Below are 16,138 nucleotides of genomic sequence, written 5' to 3' on the forward strand. Positions count from 1 at the left end.
GAAAAGAATATGAAAAAGACTATGTATGTATGTGTGTGTATGTATAACTGAGTCACTTTGCTGTACACCAGAAACTAACACAACATTGTAAATCAACTATAATTTAATTAAAAAAAAAAGAAAAATCATATAATAAGTGATACTAATGGAAGGAGAATCTGTGTCTGTTACTTTGTTTTCCTGAAACATGGAGAGAGAGACAGATAGACAGACAGAAAGAGGCAGAGAGATAGAGACAGGGGGATACCAGGAGGCCTAGAGGCTGGGTACACATACATCTATCATTAAAAAACCAAGTCCACCCACCACGTGCCCTCTATTCCATAACAATATTTTTCTAATGGAAAAAGGGAGAACCGTCCCAACCACATGCCTGAGGTGGACTGTTTTATTCTTTTAGCTCCCGGGGTAAAACTACAGAAATTACAAAAACAGCAATCTGGAAAAAGTGCCACCTCTCTTTTTGAAGATCCATTAAAAAAAAAGAAAAGCCTTCCATTCAGGGTCAGTGACCACTTGTTTGAGAAGCCAGCCTGATCACGTGGCTGAGTTTAAAAAAAAATTCCAGAGGCCAGAGAGTCAGAGACATGTTCTGATCTGGAATCTCTTCCCGAGTGGCTGAACCCTGGAATGAAGCTCTTTTCTTCTCTGAGCCTCAGTTTCCCCAAATACAAAAGCATTTGACAACGTTATTGCATGTCTTCCAGCCCTGGTAATCTGTGATTCTGGGACTCTTTCTGCTCTCTTTAAAAAAAAAAGTGTATTATGATGAACGAAGAGGAAATGGCCTCTCCTGGTAACATGACTTGTATTCCCTTCCTGCAGATCATCACTCACCAAGGACAGAGGAACCACTCTTGGGGGCCACAGCCCTGATTTGCGGAGCTAGACTTGTCTTGGCCAAACAGCTGCTCATCTGGTGCATTCCATCAGCCTGGATTGGTGAATCTGAGTCACAGGGGAGTTCTCCAGGTAAGAAACAACTGTCTCTGCTTACAGTCAACAGCTCAGGGATGACCAACATTTTCGTGCAGATAATGTGATATACAGGCTTACAGAATACCCGGGTGTATTAAGGATGGTCTTTCCACCAGATTTGTCATCTCTGGTTGGAAGCTATGCTTCCTAACATCATATACATGCACCAAGAAAACAACAACAACAACAACAACAACAACAAAAAACCAAGGTCATAATGAAGAATTGATGTGCCCTTCAAAGTAGCTGCAATTTTGAAGTGGTTAAATGTCCCTGGGTTCTATAACTGCATTCTGAGTGGGAGCTGTTGCTATCTTGAGTCTTTTGAGTGTTTAGGCAGGAAACAGAGTAGCTTGGAACTACACGCAGGGGGAGAGCAGATTAGAGAGGTCGTTGTAGGTCGCTTTGTCCCTGCAGAATCCATTTGAGGCCTTCTTTCTGCCCATCCAGGCCATCTAGATTGAGACCAGCAGGGAGAGAAGTAGCTGACCTGGCATGGAATTTTGTCTCGTGCCAGAGGTCTGGCTGTCATCTCACTTGCTGTAACATTTTTAGAGGTAAATGCAGCTGAATTTAGAGGCAAAGTCGGCACCGCAGCCACAGCACACCAGCCACAGATCACCGCTCCCCTCTCCCTCTTCCCTCACTGCCAGCACATTGGTTTTCTCCCTCTTTCACCTCCTCCCCATTATGGGTACTTTTCTTCTTACCTGGAAGGAGAGGACCACACCTACTTGAACTTCTTCATTGAACTTGGACCTGACATGAGTTGACGCCCCTCCCACATAACTCAAGACCTGCTGACTTCAGCTCCTTGGGCTTTGTTGTGTTAGCACATGTCCTTTAAGCTGGCCCAGGGCAGCCACGTGTCCAAGGTCAGCCGTGATGAAGGAGGTGACAGGACGCTGAGATGATCGCACACCTGTTACTCTCTCAGTGGTTGCCACTGTTACCTTCTGCGGTCCTCTCCTGAAGCTCTTCTTTTTCATGGAGATATCTTGATTTTCCCTGAAAACCAGAAGCATGTTTATAAAGCCAAGCACAGTACAAAAGGTAAGACCAGATGATTTCTCAGGTATTTTCTAATTCTGAGTTCCCAGATTATTTTATCCCAGACTTGTTCCTTATACCAGATTCTCATTCTTGAGGGGAACCGATTTATCTTGTACTTCTTTCCTTTCTTCCTCTTATGGTTTCTTTCCCCGGAGGGGTCCCGGAGCTGTAGCATAATTCAGAGGAAGGAGAAGAGCTTTTGAAATTAGACAGACCTGACTTCAAATCTCAGTTCCACTATTTATGGGTTGAGTGATTTTGCCCGGAAGGTTGTAAATTCCTGAGCTTCTGTTTCCCCATCCATAAGACGGAGACAGTCCTCCCTGTGTTGTAGGCTTGTGGTGAGGCTCAAAGGAGATGATACTACATTAGCGTGGTTTCTTGCTTATAGTAAACCTCAAAACACGTCAGCTTCTTTCCCTGGCCAACCTTATTCAGAGGTATTTCAGTGCAGCTTTGAGTCCCCATTGGGTTCCATTTGAACCTGTGCCTATAATCTAGGGACAGGCCTTGTCTACACACACAGGTAAAGAAGGGAGGAGCTGTTAACAGCTCTTGATTTCAGAGTTCCTTTCCAATGCAGCCTTCCTTTGCCTCACTTTGGCCACATTGCCCTCTGCAGCTGGGCCACTTGAAGGTTTGCTCTATTACATCCAACTTCAGGGCTCACCACCCTCCCACCCCCGGAGTCCATCGTTTGGCCCATCAGATAGTAGCTGAAAACTAACTCCCGGCAGCTTTTTCGCTTCAGACCAGCATACTTCCAACACCTGGAAGAAGGGCCTCACAACTGGGGTCAGCTGGTGCGGGGTCAGGTGTCCTGGCCCCTCAGTGAGACGGTTAGGCTTCCAGCACGTGTTGGTCCAGGCGCACGGCACTAGCTTTCTTCCTTGACTGTTAGCTCTTGTGGGGCATTCATTTATCCAGCCGCCCACGAAGTCCACAAATATGTGTGGAGCATGCGCTACACAGCAGGGGCATTCCTGGCATTAGGGACCCACAGAAAACAAAACAAAACAAAAACAAACATGATTCCTGTTCTCTTTAAGCTTGCATTCTAGTGGGATCAGGGGAGTGTCAATAAATAAACAAACATATATTATAACAGGTACTATTAAGTTATAAAGCAAAATAATAATAAAGCAAAAATAAATATAATATAATATTAAAATAAAGCAAAAATAATAATAATAAAGCCAAGTTGGAGTGACAGGAAGTAGGGAGAACAGGCATCGTTGTTTTAGGCAGGATGCCAGGGAAGGCCTCCCTGGTTAGGTGTCCTTGGAACAGGACTGGAACAAAGTGAGGGAGGGAGGCTCGAAGGAAAACAGGAACAAAGGCTCTGAGGTGGGGATGTGCTTGAGCTTTAAAGATCTGCAAGTGGCCAATAGGATTGGAGCAGAAAGAAGGAGGGACAGTGGGAGGAGGCAAGGACTGAGAGGGGTGGGCAGATGGTACAGGCCTCGTGAGCCACTGTGAAGACCTGGGCTTTTATGTTCTGGTTGGCTTTTCCAGAGAATCCTCTACCCTTCCTCCTTTTTCCCCAGAGCATCTCAAAGGCTTCATCCCTAAAATATCCCGAAATAGAAATAAAGATGGATAATCTTGCCCAGTAGAGTATCTGCTGTTCATTCCAAAACCTGTATTGAGCACTAGGTACTGAGACTCTGGAGATAAATGAGACTTGGCCCCATCCTAAGAGCTCTTGGCCCGGCACTGGTTCAAAGCTGCTTGGAGAAGATGCGTTGATAAATTGGGTCCAAGTGAGCAGTTGTCCTAATGTGGTCATTGTGGAAGCAATTTGCTAGAGTGGGAATTTCTGCTGGAACCTCCCACAGGTCACTGGTACCAGTTGTCTTGGAATTTATTCACCTAGACTATTGCCAAGTCTAGCCTTCTGGGTAGAGGGAGGACCAATCCATTCAGGAAACATGTGAGCGCCTATTCTATGTCGGGGCCAGTGCTAGACACTGGGAAAAGGATGCTGAGATTCAGCCCCTGCCCTCGAGGTGTTTACAGCTTCACTGGGAGGCCTGCTAGTGACTAGAAAATACACCAGTTATCAGTATTCGATTAGAGTGGGTGTGAGGGACCAAGAGGTGGGGCACTTGAAGTAGTGAGCTCCCCGTCCCTGGAAGCATGTGAATGGAGTGAGGGACAGAGCCGGGTAAGCTTCCTGGGGACACGCTATCTCCACTGAGTCCTAGAGATGAGGAGTCGTCCGACAGGTGAATAGCGGGTAAGGTGGGAAACTTCAGGGAAGGTGTCGTGCGTTTCCAGGCAAAGGAGAAGTGTGCACAAGGGCTGCCTCTTGGAGGAACTGCAGCACCGTCACTCACTGTGGCTGTGGAGGTGAGCTGAGGAGTCAGAAAGACAGGGACTCATTCAGAGACAGAAGCTGGAAGGATTAACCAAGGAAGGGGTTGAGCCCATCCTGAGGACAGCTCAGAGCCGGTAATAGAGCTTTAAGCAAAGACGGATGACCTGGTAAGGCTGTGGTTTTACAAAGCAAAGGGTTGAATTTTATTTGACCCCTGTTCTCTAAAGTGCTTATTTTATATCTACTCCTTGTAATATGATAAGGTAAAAGTTTCCTCATATAAAATGGGTTCATACAGATGAGCTGAATGGGATGGTTGTGAGGGTAGATACACGGCCTTTCCACCACCAGGGCCCTGGGGGATGGTAAATGCTGACAGCCCTGCATGTGCATCTTGGTGCACAAATTGCTGGTGAACAGTTAGAACAGGAGCTTTGTTTCTGATGCGAGAAGGTGGCTGGCAACAGTCCATGCTGTTCTAGTAGAAATGATGGAATCTTGATCTGTTTTTTTCTAGCCAGAAAACCAATGGTGATGCCCATTTCTGAACCTTTCTCTGTTGAACACTAAAATAAGAGTGTTCTCATTAGAAACGTGCACGTTCATGAAACAGATAATACCTGAGCCCCCACTGTGTGCCAGGCACTGTGCTAGGCCTGGGAGTATCAAGACCAGTCAAGCCTGGTCAGCCCCTCAAGGAGTTCACAAGCTCATGACAGAGACAGAGGAACCAACAGTCACAGGAGGAGATGGTGGGCAGGAGCCCCAGCATGAGCAAAGTGATGTGGGTGCAGAGAGGAAGCCTGCCGTCTGCCCAGGCAAGTCAGGGGGGCTTCCAAGAGGGACCATATGAGCTGGGCATTGAAGGATGAGTAGGAGTTGGGATCTGGGAGAGAGTACAGAACCGCACTCTCATAAGGAAGGGCGAACACTCGGGTCTCTGTGATGGGGGTGGGGAGGAAATAGCCGGAGCCATCATCATGCACAGCTAATGCCTCAGCTCCGCTTTTTAAAAACCTGTTAGTCGCCACCTCCTCATCCACCCACCTTGTTCTCAACAGTGACTAAAAATAATCAAATTGACTAATTTGAGTTCATCTCTTCTCTGACCCCCATGGAGGTGTTAGTGACAGGATAGGGTAAGGGGAACCAAGAAAAGAAGTAGAAAGAGGAGGAGGAGGAATCCATTTCCATCAACCAGAAACACTGATGGAACCGCATAGCTGTCTGGTGGCAAAACTCAACTTTACAGAGACCGGGGTCTGCTTCTTCCCAGTGAAAACTGCAAGAGATTTTTAAAACTGTATCTGTCCTTCCACCTTTCTCTCAGAAAAAAAAAAATAGGTATATATATGTGTATATATATATATGGTATGTATATACACACTCTCATGTGTATATATGTATAGTATGTAAGTGCGTGTATATATATATGTGTACACACATTTATATTGTATAGAATTTATTCTAACCTAACACAGAGCCTGGTGCCCATGACCTTCAGGCACACTTGCTGGCTGGAGATGGATGCGTGGGTTAGAATCGACCTTGCTGACCCACATACGTCCCTGGATGTGCCAAGGTCACCGAAGGTCATAGTATTGGATGTTCACCAGCACCGCAGGCGGGAGTCTTGGTGCCGCTACAGAAGAGGAGACTGCAGCGCAGAGAGACGAAGCATCTTGCCCCAGGCCCACAGCTATTAGGTGGTCAGGATTCAAACCCTCTTCTAACTGCCCCTCTTCTGCTGCACATGCTATGTGTCGCCCTATCTATAAATAGGCAAAGCTTCCCGTAGACCAAGGAGGAGATTCTACAACTAAGACTCACCCTTGGAAGGGGCCCTCACCTCCGGCTTCAAACTGCAGAACTGGGTGGAGCAGTGGCAGCTCCTTGTGGAGTGAGGGATGCGCGTGCCTGGCAGTCCTCTGTAGCTCCCTCTCGTGCGGGCAAACACTCTACAGCTTGGCCTGCAGGGGAGGGAAAAGGGAGGAAGGAAGGGAGGGAAGGAGGGAAGGAGAGAGGAAGAGAAAGAGGGAAGAGGGAGGGAGGGAGGGATGGGATGGGATGACTGGCATCAGCTTTAACTTGGGTTCTAGTCCAGGCCTGGCACTGACTCACCTTTGACCTGGGAAACGCCTTCCCTTCTCCATAGTCACTAGGAGGCTGTTGGGCTTGAGTGTCCAGCTTCCATTTCTGAACTTGTCCCCAAGAAGAGTCCTTGAATCCTGCTGAGCCCCCACATAGTCCCATAGGACCCCAATGTAGGACTCAAATTCGCATCATCACCACCAGGGGGTCTAGAAGGTGAGAAACAAGAGCCTTCACCTCCTCATGGAGGGTCTCTACCAGCCCTGAAAACAGAACAGTTGAGCCAGTGCACAGAGTAAAAGGGGGCTCGAGTGCACCCCACCCCCCCAGCCTTCTGCTGGAAGCCCCCAGTGCAGCTGCTGCCCTCATTCCATCCTCCAACTTCAGCTTGGCTCCCTCTCTGGGTTGAAAAACAGAAGAATCAGCTTGGAGTGTTGGGTTTGGCCCTGATGGCAAGCTTCCTTTCTCTCTTGGGGACTTGTAAGCTGCCAGCCCAGAGGTCCCAGGAGGGAGACTGCATCTGACCTGGAAAGAAGGAGGGAAGCCAGGGGTCAGGAGCAGGCTGCAGACCGGCAGAGAGAGGAGTCCTGCAGAATCGCTCATGTGAACGTGGGCTTGGCCGTCAGCACCCCTGCAGGACCCTCTTCCCCCTGTGTCAGCTCTTTCTGCCCTGATTCTGCTGCTAGCCTAGCAAGCAGGGCAATGGCAGTCTACCAATCTTCTTCAGTTACCATGATTTGGATATGAGGAGCTGGACATGTGATGACATTTGCAAAGGCCCATGTCCCTAGTTTTAAGGGAGGCCCCATAGCACAGCGTGCATTGGAAGTGGGTGAGATTTGCTTTCACTGGGGTTATCATGAGATGCTGTGCCATGCCACGGTTCGTAGCACAGACTGCAGCTGGACAGCCCAGGTTCAGACCCTCCTCTGCCACTTACTGCTGGTGAGCTCGGGCTGGCCAAAGCTTTCATCCAGCTTGTTTTCATCGGCAGAATGAGAGCCCATCAGGATGTGAGTTCGTGCACGTAACAGCGCATAGCGGTACTTGGCACGTCATCAGGGCTCAGTGAGTATTGGATGTTTTTATTTTGATTCTGGGATGTGCTGTGGTTTTGATCATTTAATGCCTGTTTATTAGGCATCTCCTGGGTGCAGGACTCATCCTAGATGATGGCATTTCAAAGCCGGAACCAGCAGCTCAATAAACACAGTGAGACTTCACTTGTGTGGGACACCTTCTGTGCCATTTGGACACATGAAGCGCGTAGGAGACCAGAGGCTGGAGAGCTCCCTCAGCCTGGCGGCTTCTCAGAGGAGCTGGGGGAGTCTGCCGTGCAGGGGGTGGTGAGGAGGCGATGGAGGCAGGAGCCGGGGGTTGGGGAGCGGACACTGGGTTGACAGAAGAGGGAGGAGTTGACTGAGGATGATTAGGGAGGGGGTGCCATTCTGAGGGGGAGACTGGGGGAAGAGCTAGAGGGTGGAGTTCTTGAGGGTGGTTTTCGGGTGTTGGTGTGGGCAGTAAGCTCTGCTTTAAGCCTTTTGGGTGTGAAATGCCTGCAGGCACCAGGTGGGGATCCGTCCACTTTGCCCAGCTCTGGTGTCGGGCGAGGACGCAAGCTCAGGATGCACCAGCAAAGGGCCCCCACTGCGCAGGACGGAGCAGGCCCCCTGCTCCAGGCAGAGCGAGCACAGGCCCCTCTGTGTGCGGCCTGAGAGCCCTGGCCGGGCCTCCTCCTTGAAGGGCCTGACAAAGACTTGCTTGTTCTCCCCTGACATCAGACCTCGCCCTCAGGATTTCTCTGTTCTTCTGGGGCAAGATCTCACACAGTGATAACAGAGTGAAAACGAAGAGAGGCATCAGGGGAAGGCTGTCTCAGGCGTCACCATGCCAACCCGCTCCCCTGGCCGAGGGTAGGAAGAGGGTGCCTGCCGTGTGCGCCCCGTGCATCTTCCAGGTCACACCCCGGCAGGGACAGCCCTGAGCTGCTGACAACCTGGTTGGAGCCAAACGGGAGCTGCTGGTGTTGGTTCCGAGAGATGCTAGCTGCCTGGTCAGTGACGGACAAAATATTAGTGAGTCCCATTAATTAATTACTGCATACAATGGATGGATTGTTTCGTTTGTGTGTTTTCTTTAATCTTAAGTAACTATTACATTTAAACACCTGGGTTTTTTATTTTAACAAAGATTTATAGAGAGAGTTCTGCCTTGGAAATTTCATAAAAGCTTACTGTTTAGAGGGATCTGTGAGATCACCTGCTCTTGCGTCTGCCTGATCCTTTTTTCAGATGAGTAAATGGAGGCCGGGAGAATGGGAGGCAGTGTTAAAAGTGGCAGGAGTAAAGACCATATAGCCATCTAGTCTCAGGCTCCAGGATGCGGAACCTCAGCATAAGACCTGGTCCACAGCGGGTGCTTACAACATGCACCCCTGCTTACTTTTTGAACTTTGATTTGTGCCAGGTGGGGTCAATAAATGAACTCACTCATAAGACAAAATGAATATGAAACCAGTACAAGGGGGCACCCCTGATTTCATGTATCTGTGAATAATCAATCCTAAAACAATTGTTTACTTGTGAGATACAGGATGAAAAGGAGATCTGGCACTGGAACGTCACATCCTTAGTCTAGTGCCGTGGTTCTCAAGCTCATGGCCAAGGCCATAGGCTAGTAAGTGAAAGCAGAGCCCGAGTCTCCACTGTCCCTTCAGTGTGTTTCCCACACTCCACATTCCACTCCACCCAATGGCCTGGGATTATTTTGTTTAGCTGGGTTCTCAGCTGGTAGGAACTGCGAAGCAGCCCCAGACCTGGCACTTGAGTAACATTGTGCTATCGTCAAGTGGAATTGAGAAATAGCCTAAACAGTACTTGATATGTCTGTGAGGACTGGGAGCCCTAGAGCAGATGCAGGGCACAGCTTTCAAATTTAGTCATTTGTGGCCACAGACACCAGCCTGGGAACCCCGGCTGCAGGGTAAAGTTTAAACCAGGATAGTGCTTGGTTGAGTCATCAAGAGCAGGGCTAAGCTTAAATGTAAATCTGGAGATAAACTCGGTAAGGTTGTTTGTTTGGTTTAATTGTGGTCTTGGCAGATCAATCCAAGCAGGGAAGCTCTGCGGTGACTCTGCTGCCTTCTCTGTGTGTGTTGAGGCTCCTGCAGGAGCCCCCTCTGTGAAAGCAATGCTGTACTTCTGCACGCTGTCAGTTGCACAGGGTGGGGGTACCGATCACTAAGGGAGGGTCTCCCGCTCTCTTAGTTTACACTTCCAGAGTATTTTCCAGATCCAAAATATAGTTTTAAGTGGACGTTTCACCAGAGTGAGCTGTCATAATTCATTTTGATGAGCTTGGATAGGATTTCAGCATTTTCTTTCTTTCTTTGTTTTACTCTTTACATTTTGCAACTGGAGTCAAGTTGATTCAGCCACCAGACAGATGTTTCCCTGGGTGGAAAACATGATTTAAGAAATTAGGGAAAGAGGCGGGGGAGAATGGTTACTAAGCCAAATGGCTGGATCTATTAATTTTTCTTTCCCAAATGTCATGGCTTCACTTCCAGCAAACCAGTCAAGATCAATGCTTTTGAAATGACCTTGAACAGGAATGAAGTGAGTTAGTGTGTTAAGTAAGCACTGGGTACCACAGCTGTGAATTTGAACCCTTTTTACTGCTAAGAATATATTCAAGGCATTGAAATTGATCCCCCTGCTTTGTCCTTTTTCCAAACTTCTGCTTTTGTACTAAGTACCTACCCTGACCGGCCAGGCATTTTTAACATGAGATGAGCATGCCCCTTAGTGGAGAAGGTATTTAACTGCAAGCTCTTACATTTGCCCAAAGAAAAGCAGTTTTCGCAGAAATGTATTGCCTTAGTAACTCTTAAAGCCAAACTACTTATCTACCTTGGAGGGTTATTATAAGAATTAAATGAGATTAAAATGGCATTGACTGCAAGGTTGACACTCAGCAGCTGTTATTACCATGCTTATCTAAGAATGGGGATTTGAGAGGCAGGGGGTTGAATGACATCATTTTTGGAGTCTTTAGAATTTCAGGTTCAGGGCCCTCTGTGTCCACACTGATACCTATTAGGAAAGATGAGTGAAGAGTAGTGGACAGGACTTACCTGGGGCAGGACCCACTGCTGGCCCACTGCCCAAAGGCGCAAGGCAGTGAGGACCACTTCAGAATGCAGCCCTGCTCACCACGCAGGAATTTTGATTTAAAAGAGCATCCACACAATGCAATTCCACCCCCACTTGATGAGGAGTCACTGTTCCTTTGCCACATCTGTCTCTGACCTTGCACTTCTCCCAGCTCAGCCTCCTTGTGCTGAGATGGCTCCACAAGCCTCTCTTTGTGAAAGTGACTCCTAGCGGTGGGAGATGCCTTTTTCAGAAGCTAATTTGGGCATCACTGAGGCCGTATTTTGCTTTTCTGATGACTCAAGTTTTCTTTCTTTCAATCGTCAAACATAGGATGAGACCTTTATGAGTCTGTTTCTTCTTACGCCTGAAGCCAGTTACATCTTTATTAAACCAGATGTGAAAGTGGGGAAATGATTTTCCTCTCCTCTCTCCTTTCTTTCTTCCTTCCTTTCTTCTTTCTTTTCTTCCTTCTTCCCTTTCTTCCTTTCTTTCATTCCTCCTTCTCTCTCACTTTTTCCTCCTCTCCTACCTGCAGGGGTTCCCCCCAGGACTGGCACCAGGAGCACGGCAGGCCCCAGGCTGGTGGTGGACGTAAGTTTCCCTGGCAGAGAACCACCTTTATAGCAGGTCTAAAAGCCACATAGGAAAACTGGTCCCGCCACTTCATCATAACCAGAAGACTGAGACCTGCCACAGGTCTCATGGCCAGGCCTGTGAGAGCTGTCACTCCAGAGGACTCTCAGCTCCACCCACAGAGAGCGTGATCTCAGCCATGGGGGACCTGGGGTTCCCTTCCTCCCAGCCCCAGGCCTTCCTGACAGTTTCTCCCTGGCCTCCCGCCCACTCCACAGGCCCCACCTACATGAAACCCTCCTAGATCCTTCCAGCCAGAGAAGTCCTCCCCTCTCTTCCACCTTCTTCTCAGATACCAGTCCTCACTAGAATTTTCCATCCTTCACAGCCATCTTTAAACACAGGCTCTCACCCTCACTGGATGGTGCCCCCAGGCCACCGCAGGGACCATGTCTTACGTAGCTCCAGTCTCTAAAAAGAGCAGGTGTTTAGGCAGTTGCTCCTTTGTCTATGCCCCGACTTCCTGTACTATGTTAAAGACTGTGCGGGGTATGGAGGCTGGTCCAATGATTAACACCTGCCTTTAGGAAGCTCAGCAGACACATATGAATATTACATTTTTGATAGAAATACATGCAGGATACACAGGGTGTATATATTAGGGCCATAAGAAGGAAGAGGCCAGTTCTAACTTGGGAGCCAGTGACAAAGGAGAGGAAGGGTGTTGGATTTGGGGGGAGGTGGGAACCAGCTGAAGCAAATCACACATGAAGTGAAAGGTAGGTGGATAGACCACCCGGCAGAGCCCACAGAGTGTTGTTTCCAACTAAACAGAATCTTCGATGTTACAGGTAATTTCTAGGAATGTTGAAAGAATGTATTACTTATTTCAACTAATTGCTGCCATTTCCTGGGCAAAGTAAATAGACTTCCAAAGCCTTGGGAATTAACAGCCTCATTTCACCATCTCTTGGAATTTTTTTGAAAGCCAATGGACATAGCTTTGGTGTTTGCAAATTATCCCCAACCTAGAGCCGTAATGTTACAATTTTACTATTATCGTAATTGCAGTGAGATCTGATTTGGGCTCCAAGGACTGGGACTGTGGTGGCTCTTCAATCGCTTCTGGAATTCCAAAGGAAAAGAGTCTGAATTAGAGAACGTCACGTTAGACCTTTGAATACGCATGATAGATGAAACCAGGCTGCCCAAGCATTGCTTAATATAGGTTCCTTGTGACCCACTTTATCAAATATATGAAAATTAGTCTTAGTATATCTTTGTATTTCATGATGTTTGATGCTTCAGAAGTACACAAGGGCTTGAGAACAACTTCTCTTTAGTATTTTAAACGTACCACCTGGGGGACTCGAGGGGGGGGGGGAGTCAAGGAAGGGAGGGAATACGGGGATATGTGTATAAAAACAGATGATTGAACCTGGTGTACCCCCAAAAATAAAAAAAAAACAAAAAACAAAAAACAAACGTACCACCTGATTTCTGAATTACTGCTTTTTCACAGAGGTAAACTCTGGAGCAGCAGTGGCCAGTTTCGAGATAGCATGGTGCTGGGAGTCTATCACAACCATCCTTCTCAAATAGCTGGAAACCCAAAGGGCTTCAAGGAACGAGCCAGGGATGCTCTGTGGAAGAACTGTCAGGACACAGTTCTGTGTCTTAAATGGAAGTTGCATCCCATTTCTAATTAACTTAGCTCCTGGTGTGGCTTTAGTTTGCCTGAATACATTTTTAGAAATTGTTGGACATTCTCATTGCATTAAAACCTCAGGCTGTTGGAACAAGGAGGAGTTTCCCAGATCATCTCGCCAGTCAGATAAGGACGAGACTCAGAGCGGGGAAATGACCTTCCCCAAGGTCTTATAGCAAACAAGTGACTGAAAACAGATTATGACAAGAGGCAGTGACTGCCTGTGCATTTGGTGGCATGACAGAGGCCTTACAGTCAGGGTAGCTTCCATGACCTTCAGGCCCCAGGGTACATAATAACCCGTCCAAGGCGCCGAGCTGCATTTCTGCCCTGGAGTGTCCTGCTTCTGCTTTCTGGATTCAGAGTTCCGGTATAACCAGTCCTCAGCAGATTCTCCTGGCCATCTCTCCCTCTACTTTCCCTCCAAACACAGTTTCTATTTTAGGGGTTCATGCTGATCCTCGCTGGGACTAGAAGCACAGACCACGCACTTTCCCATCCGCCGGAGTGACTACTTCTCCCCTTTTCTTATCCAAATAAGAGTGTCTGGCCAAAATAACAGATGGCCTGAGAGCCTCTCCTCCTGTGGGGCTGGAGGAAGAAACTTATGTTTGGTTGGAAGAGAAGCTCCAGGGGATCATGGGAGTTGTGTTCATGAACAGACGACTCCATTCAGGCCACCTGTATGTATGGCATTCCAACTGTGTGTCAGGCCCTTGTCTGGGAGCTGGCGGGATATATGTCAATGGTGATAGAGATTAAAAAGAAAAATAAAGTGAGTGGGGAGTAAGGTGAAGTATGATGTCGGAGAGGGTGGTTAGGTTGGGCTCCACTGAAAAGTAAGCCCGGAACAGAGGCCTAAAGAAAACCCATGCAGATATATTGGGGGAAAGCATTCTAGGCCTAAGGACTAGCAAAGGTCCTGTGGCAGAAACACATGTGATAAGGTCAAGAATGAAAAAGGGAAGAGGCCAGAAGCAGTGAGTAGCCCAGCAATGGAGGGAGAGTTGTAGGAGGTGAAGTACCTTGGGGTAACATCACCTAGGACTTTGTTGACCAGAGGAGTGACACACGCTGAAACTTTTAAAACATCATTAGAACTGCCAGATGGGTAACTGACTGAGTGATTGGGAGCTGGGAAATCTGTTTAGGAAGTGAGTATGATACTCTTGGCAAGAGATGGGATGGCTGGTAGGTTGGTCTAAGACTCTGATGATGCCTCCATGTCTGAAAAATGATCAAATTCAAGCTATATCCTAAAAGAAGAGCTGGTGGGATTTGTTAGCTTAGATGTGGGGTGTGAGAGAAAGAAAAGCCAAGGATGACACTGACATTTTTAGACTGAGTGTCTGGAAACGTGGAATTGCCCTTTCCTGAGAGAAGAAAGACTGGAGAAGGAGCAGATTTCTAGGGAAAAAATCCAAAACTTTAATTTTGGATGTGTGAAGTTTAATGTGTCTGTTAGAAGTCAAGCAGTCAGTGAGATAAATGAGTCTGGAGTTCAAGTGAGGGGATCAAGGTGACAGTTATAAACTTGGAAGTTATCAACATATATCCTCTAAGATGGTATTTAATAGATGTTAATAGTTGTGTCAGAAAGGGGACTTTTCTTCATGGCCAGGAGGACAGAACTAAGACCAGTGAGTGGAACAAGAAAAATAATAATTGTAATAGTGACTGTGGCAACTACCATTTATGCGTCTGGCTATTTACATATGTTGTGCCATTGTTCCTAAAAACCAGCCTTGAAGAGGTTGAAATCATCTCTGTTTTACTCATATTGAAACTCAGACTCTGGGAGGTTAAGTAAATGTTGTTAAATACATTGATTAAGACCGCCCAGCTGCTAAATAGCTGAGCTGGGATTCAAACCCAAGTTCTGTGTTCTTGTTGCTACATTAAACATCACAGCTCAGTTAAGAAGTTCAATATGAGTGGTCTTTATCTTTTTTTAAAAAATTTATTTATTTATTTTGGCTGCATTGGGTCTTTGTTGCTGCGTGTGGGCTTTCTCTAGTTGTGGCGAGCAGGGGCTACTCTTCATTGCAATGCACAGGCTTCTTGTGGTGACTTCTTGTGGAGCATGGGCTCTAGGGCGCGTGGGCTTCAGTAGTTATGGTGCATGGGCTCAGTAGTTGTGACATACGAGCTTAGTTTCTCCGCAGCATGTGGGATCTTCCCAGACCAGGGATCGAACCCGCGTTCCCTGCATTGGCAGGTGGATTCTTAACCATTGCGCTACCAGGCAAGTCCCCTTTCTTTTATCTTTGCGAAAGTCAACTTAGCTGAGAATTTCTTCCAGCTCATCCCCCACCCTCAATTGAGCCTGTCCTGAAGGTCAGGCATATCAGATGCTGGTTGAAATACTGCATGTTGGGGCTGCCCTTGCCAATACAGAACACACACTGTAAAGCAAGGGAGAACAATTTGAAAAAAAGAGAGAGAGAGATGACACATCAGGAAGATAAAGTCACACATCTGCCCTGAACACTGGCTACAGTTTAAGCCAAGACGTTACCCATAGGTACTTGTTGATTTCCTTTCCTAGTTCCAGAGGTCACATGACAAGGCCCACCCTACTGGAGACAGGCGGAGAAGGGAAATGCGGGTATTTATTCTACACTGGCTGAGTGGCAGGCGCTCTGTGGTGTATGTCATCTCCTTTAGGGCTCGCCACAGCCAAAGGAGTGCTGGGGACTCCACCTAGGAAAGTGCGACCTGAGGGGGGGTGACTTGGCTCGTCCAAGGACTTGCAACCAGCACGTGTCACAGGCTGTCCAGACCCCAAAACTCAAGCCTTTCGCACCGCGCTCCCTCAGAAGGGAAAGGAGAGAAGAGGCTGGGATGCTGTACGGCCAGCGTCATCCTCCGCCCACCCCCGCCTGCAGTTCCGGAGATGGCCGGCAGAGGGCGGCGCGGCCCCGACTCTCCCAGCCCGCGGCCCGAAGCCATGTTGAATGAGCAAACGTCTGCCGCCGCCTCCGCGAGATGGAAATGTCTCCTTGGCAGGAAATCCGCGAGGAGCACCGCGGGGTTGTGCAAACAGCCTCACAATGTCCGCTTGTGTGTGTGCACTCGGCTTCGCCCGCGTCGCCCACAATGCTCTGTTTTTTTTGGGATAATGGGCCTCTGTGGGCCCATAGGCCTTGTCATGCAAAGGGAGTGACCTGTGTTTGTCACAAATGGGCCCTTGTATGATTAATAGCCGCGCGAACGCGCCCGCAGCAGCCGCGCAGCGCCGGCCTCCCCTCTGCGCCG

The 16,138-nt window shown here is 48.0% G+C and overlaps 1 protein-coding gene across 1 annotated transcript in view; it reads left to right on the forward strand.

The window, feature by feature from the left end:
* Positions 1-825: 825 nt before the first annotated feature.
* Positions 826-16,138, forward strand: part of CYRIA (CYFIP related Rac1 interactor A) — a 56,147-nt gene continuing 40,834 nt past the window's right edge. The window contains exon 1 of the mRNA XM_057743226.1: positions 826-972. The gene's annotated coding sequence lies outside the window, so the exon portion shown is untranslated. The remainder of the gene's footprint in view (positions 973-16,138) is intronic.

This window comes from Hippopotamus amphibius, chromosome 7 (genome assembly GCF_030028045.1).
Source record: "Hippopotamus amphibius kiboko isolate mHipAmp2 chromosome 7, mHipAmp2.hap2, whole genome shotgun sequence".
Taxonomy (NCBI): Eukaryota; Metazoa; Chordata; class Mammalia; order Artiodactyla; family Hippopotamidae; genus Hippopotamus; species Hippopotamus amphibius.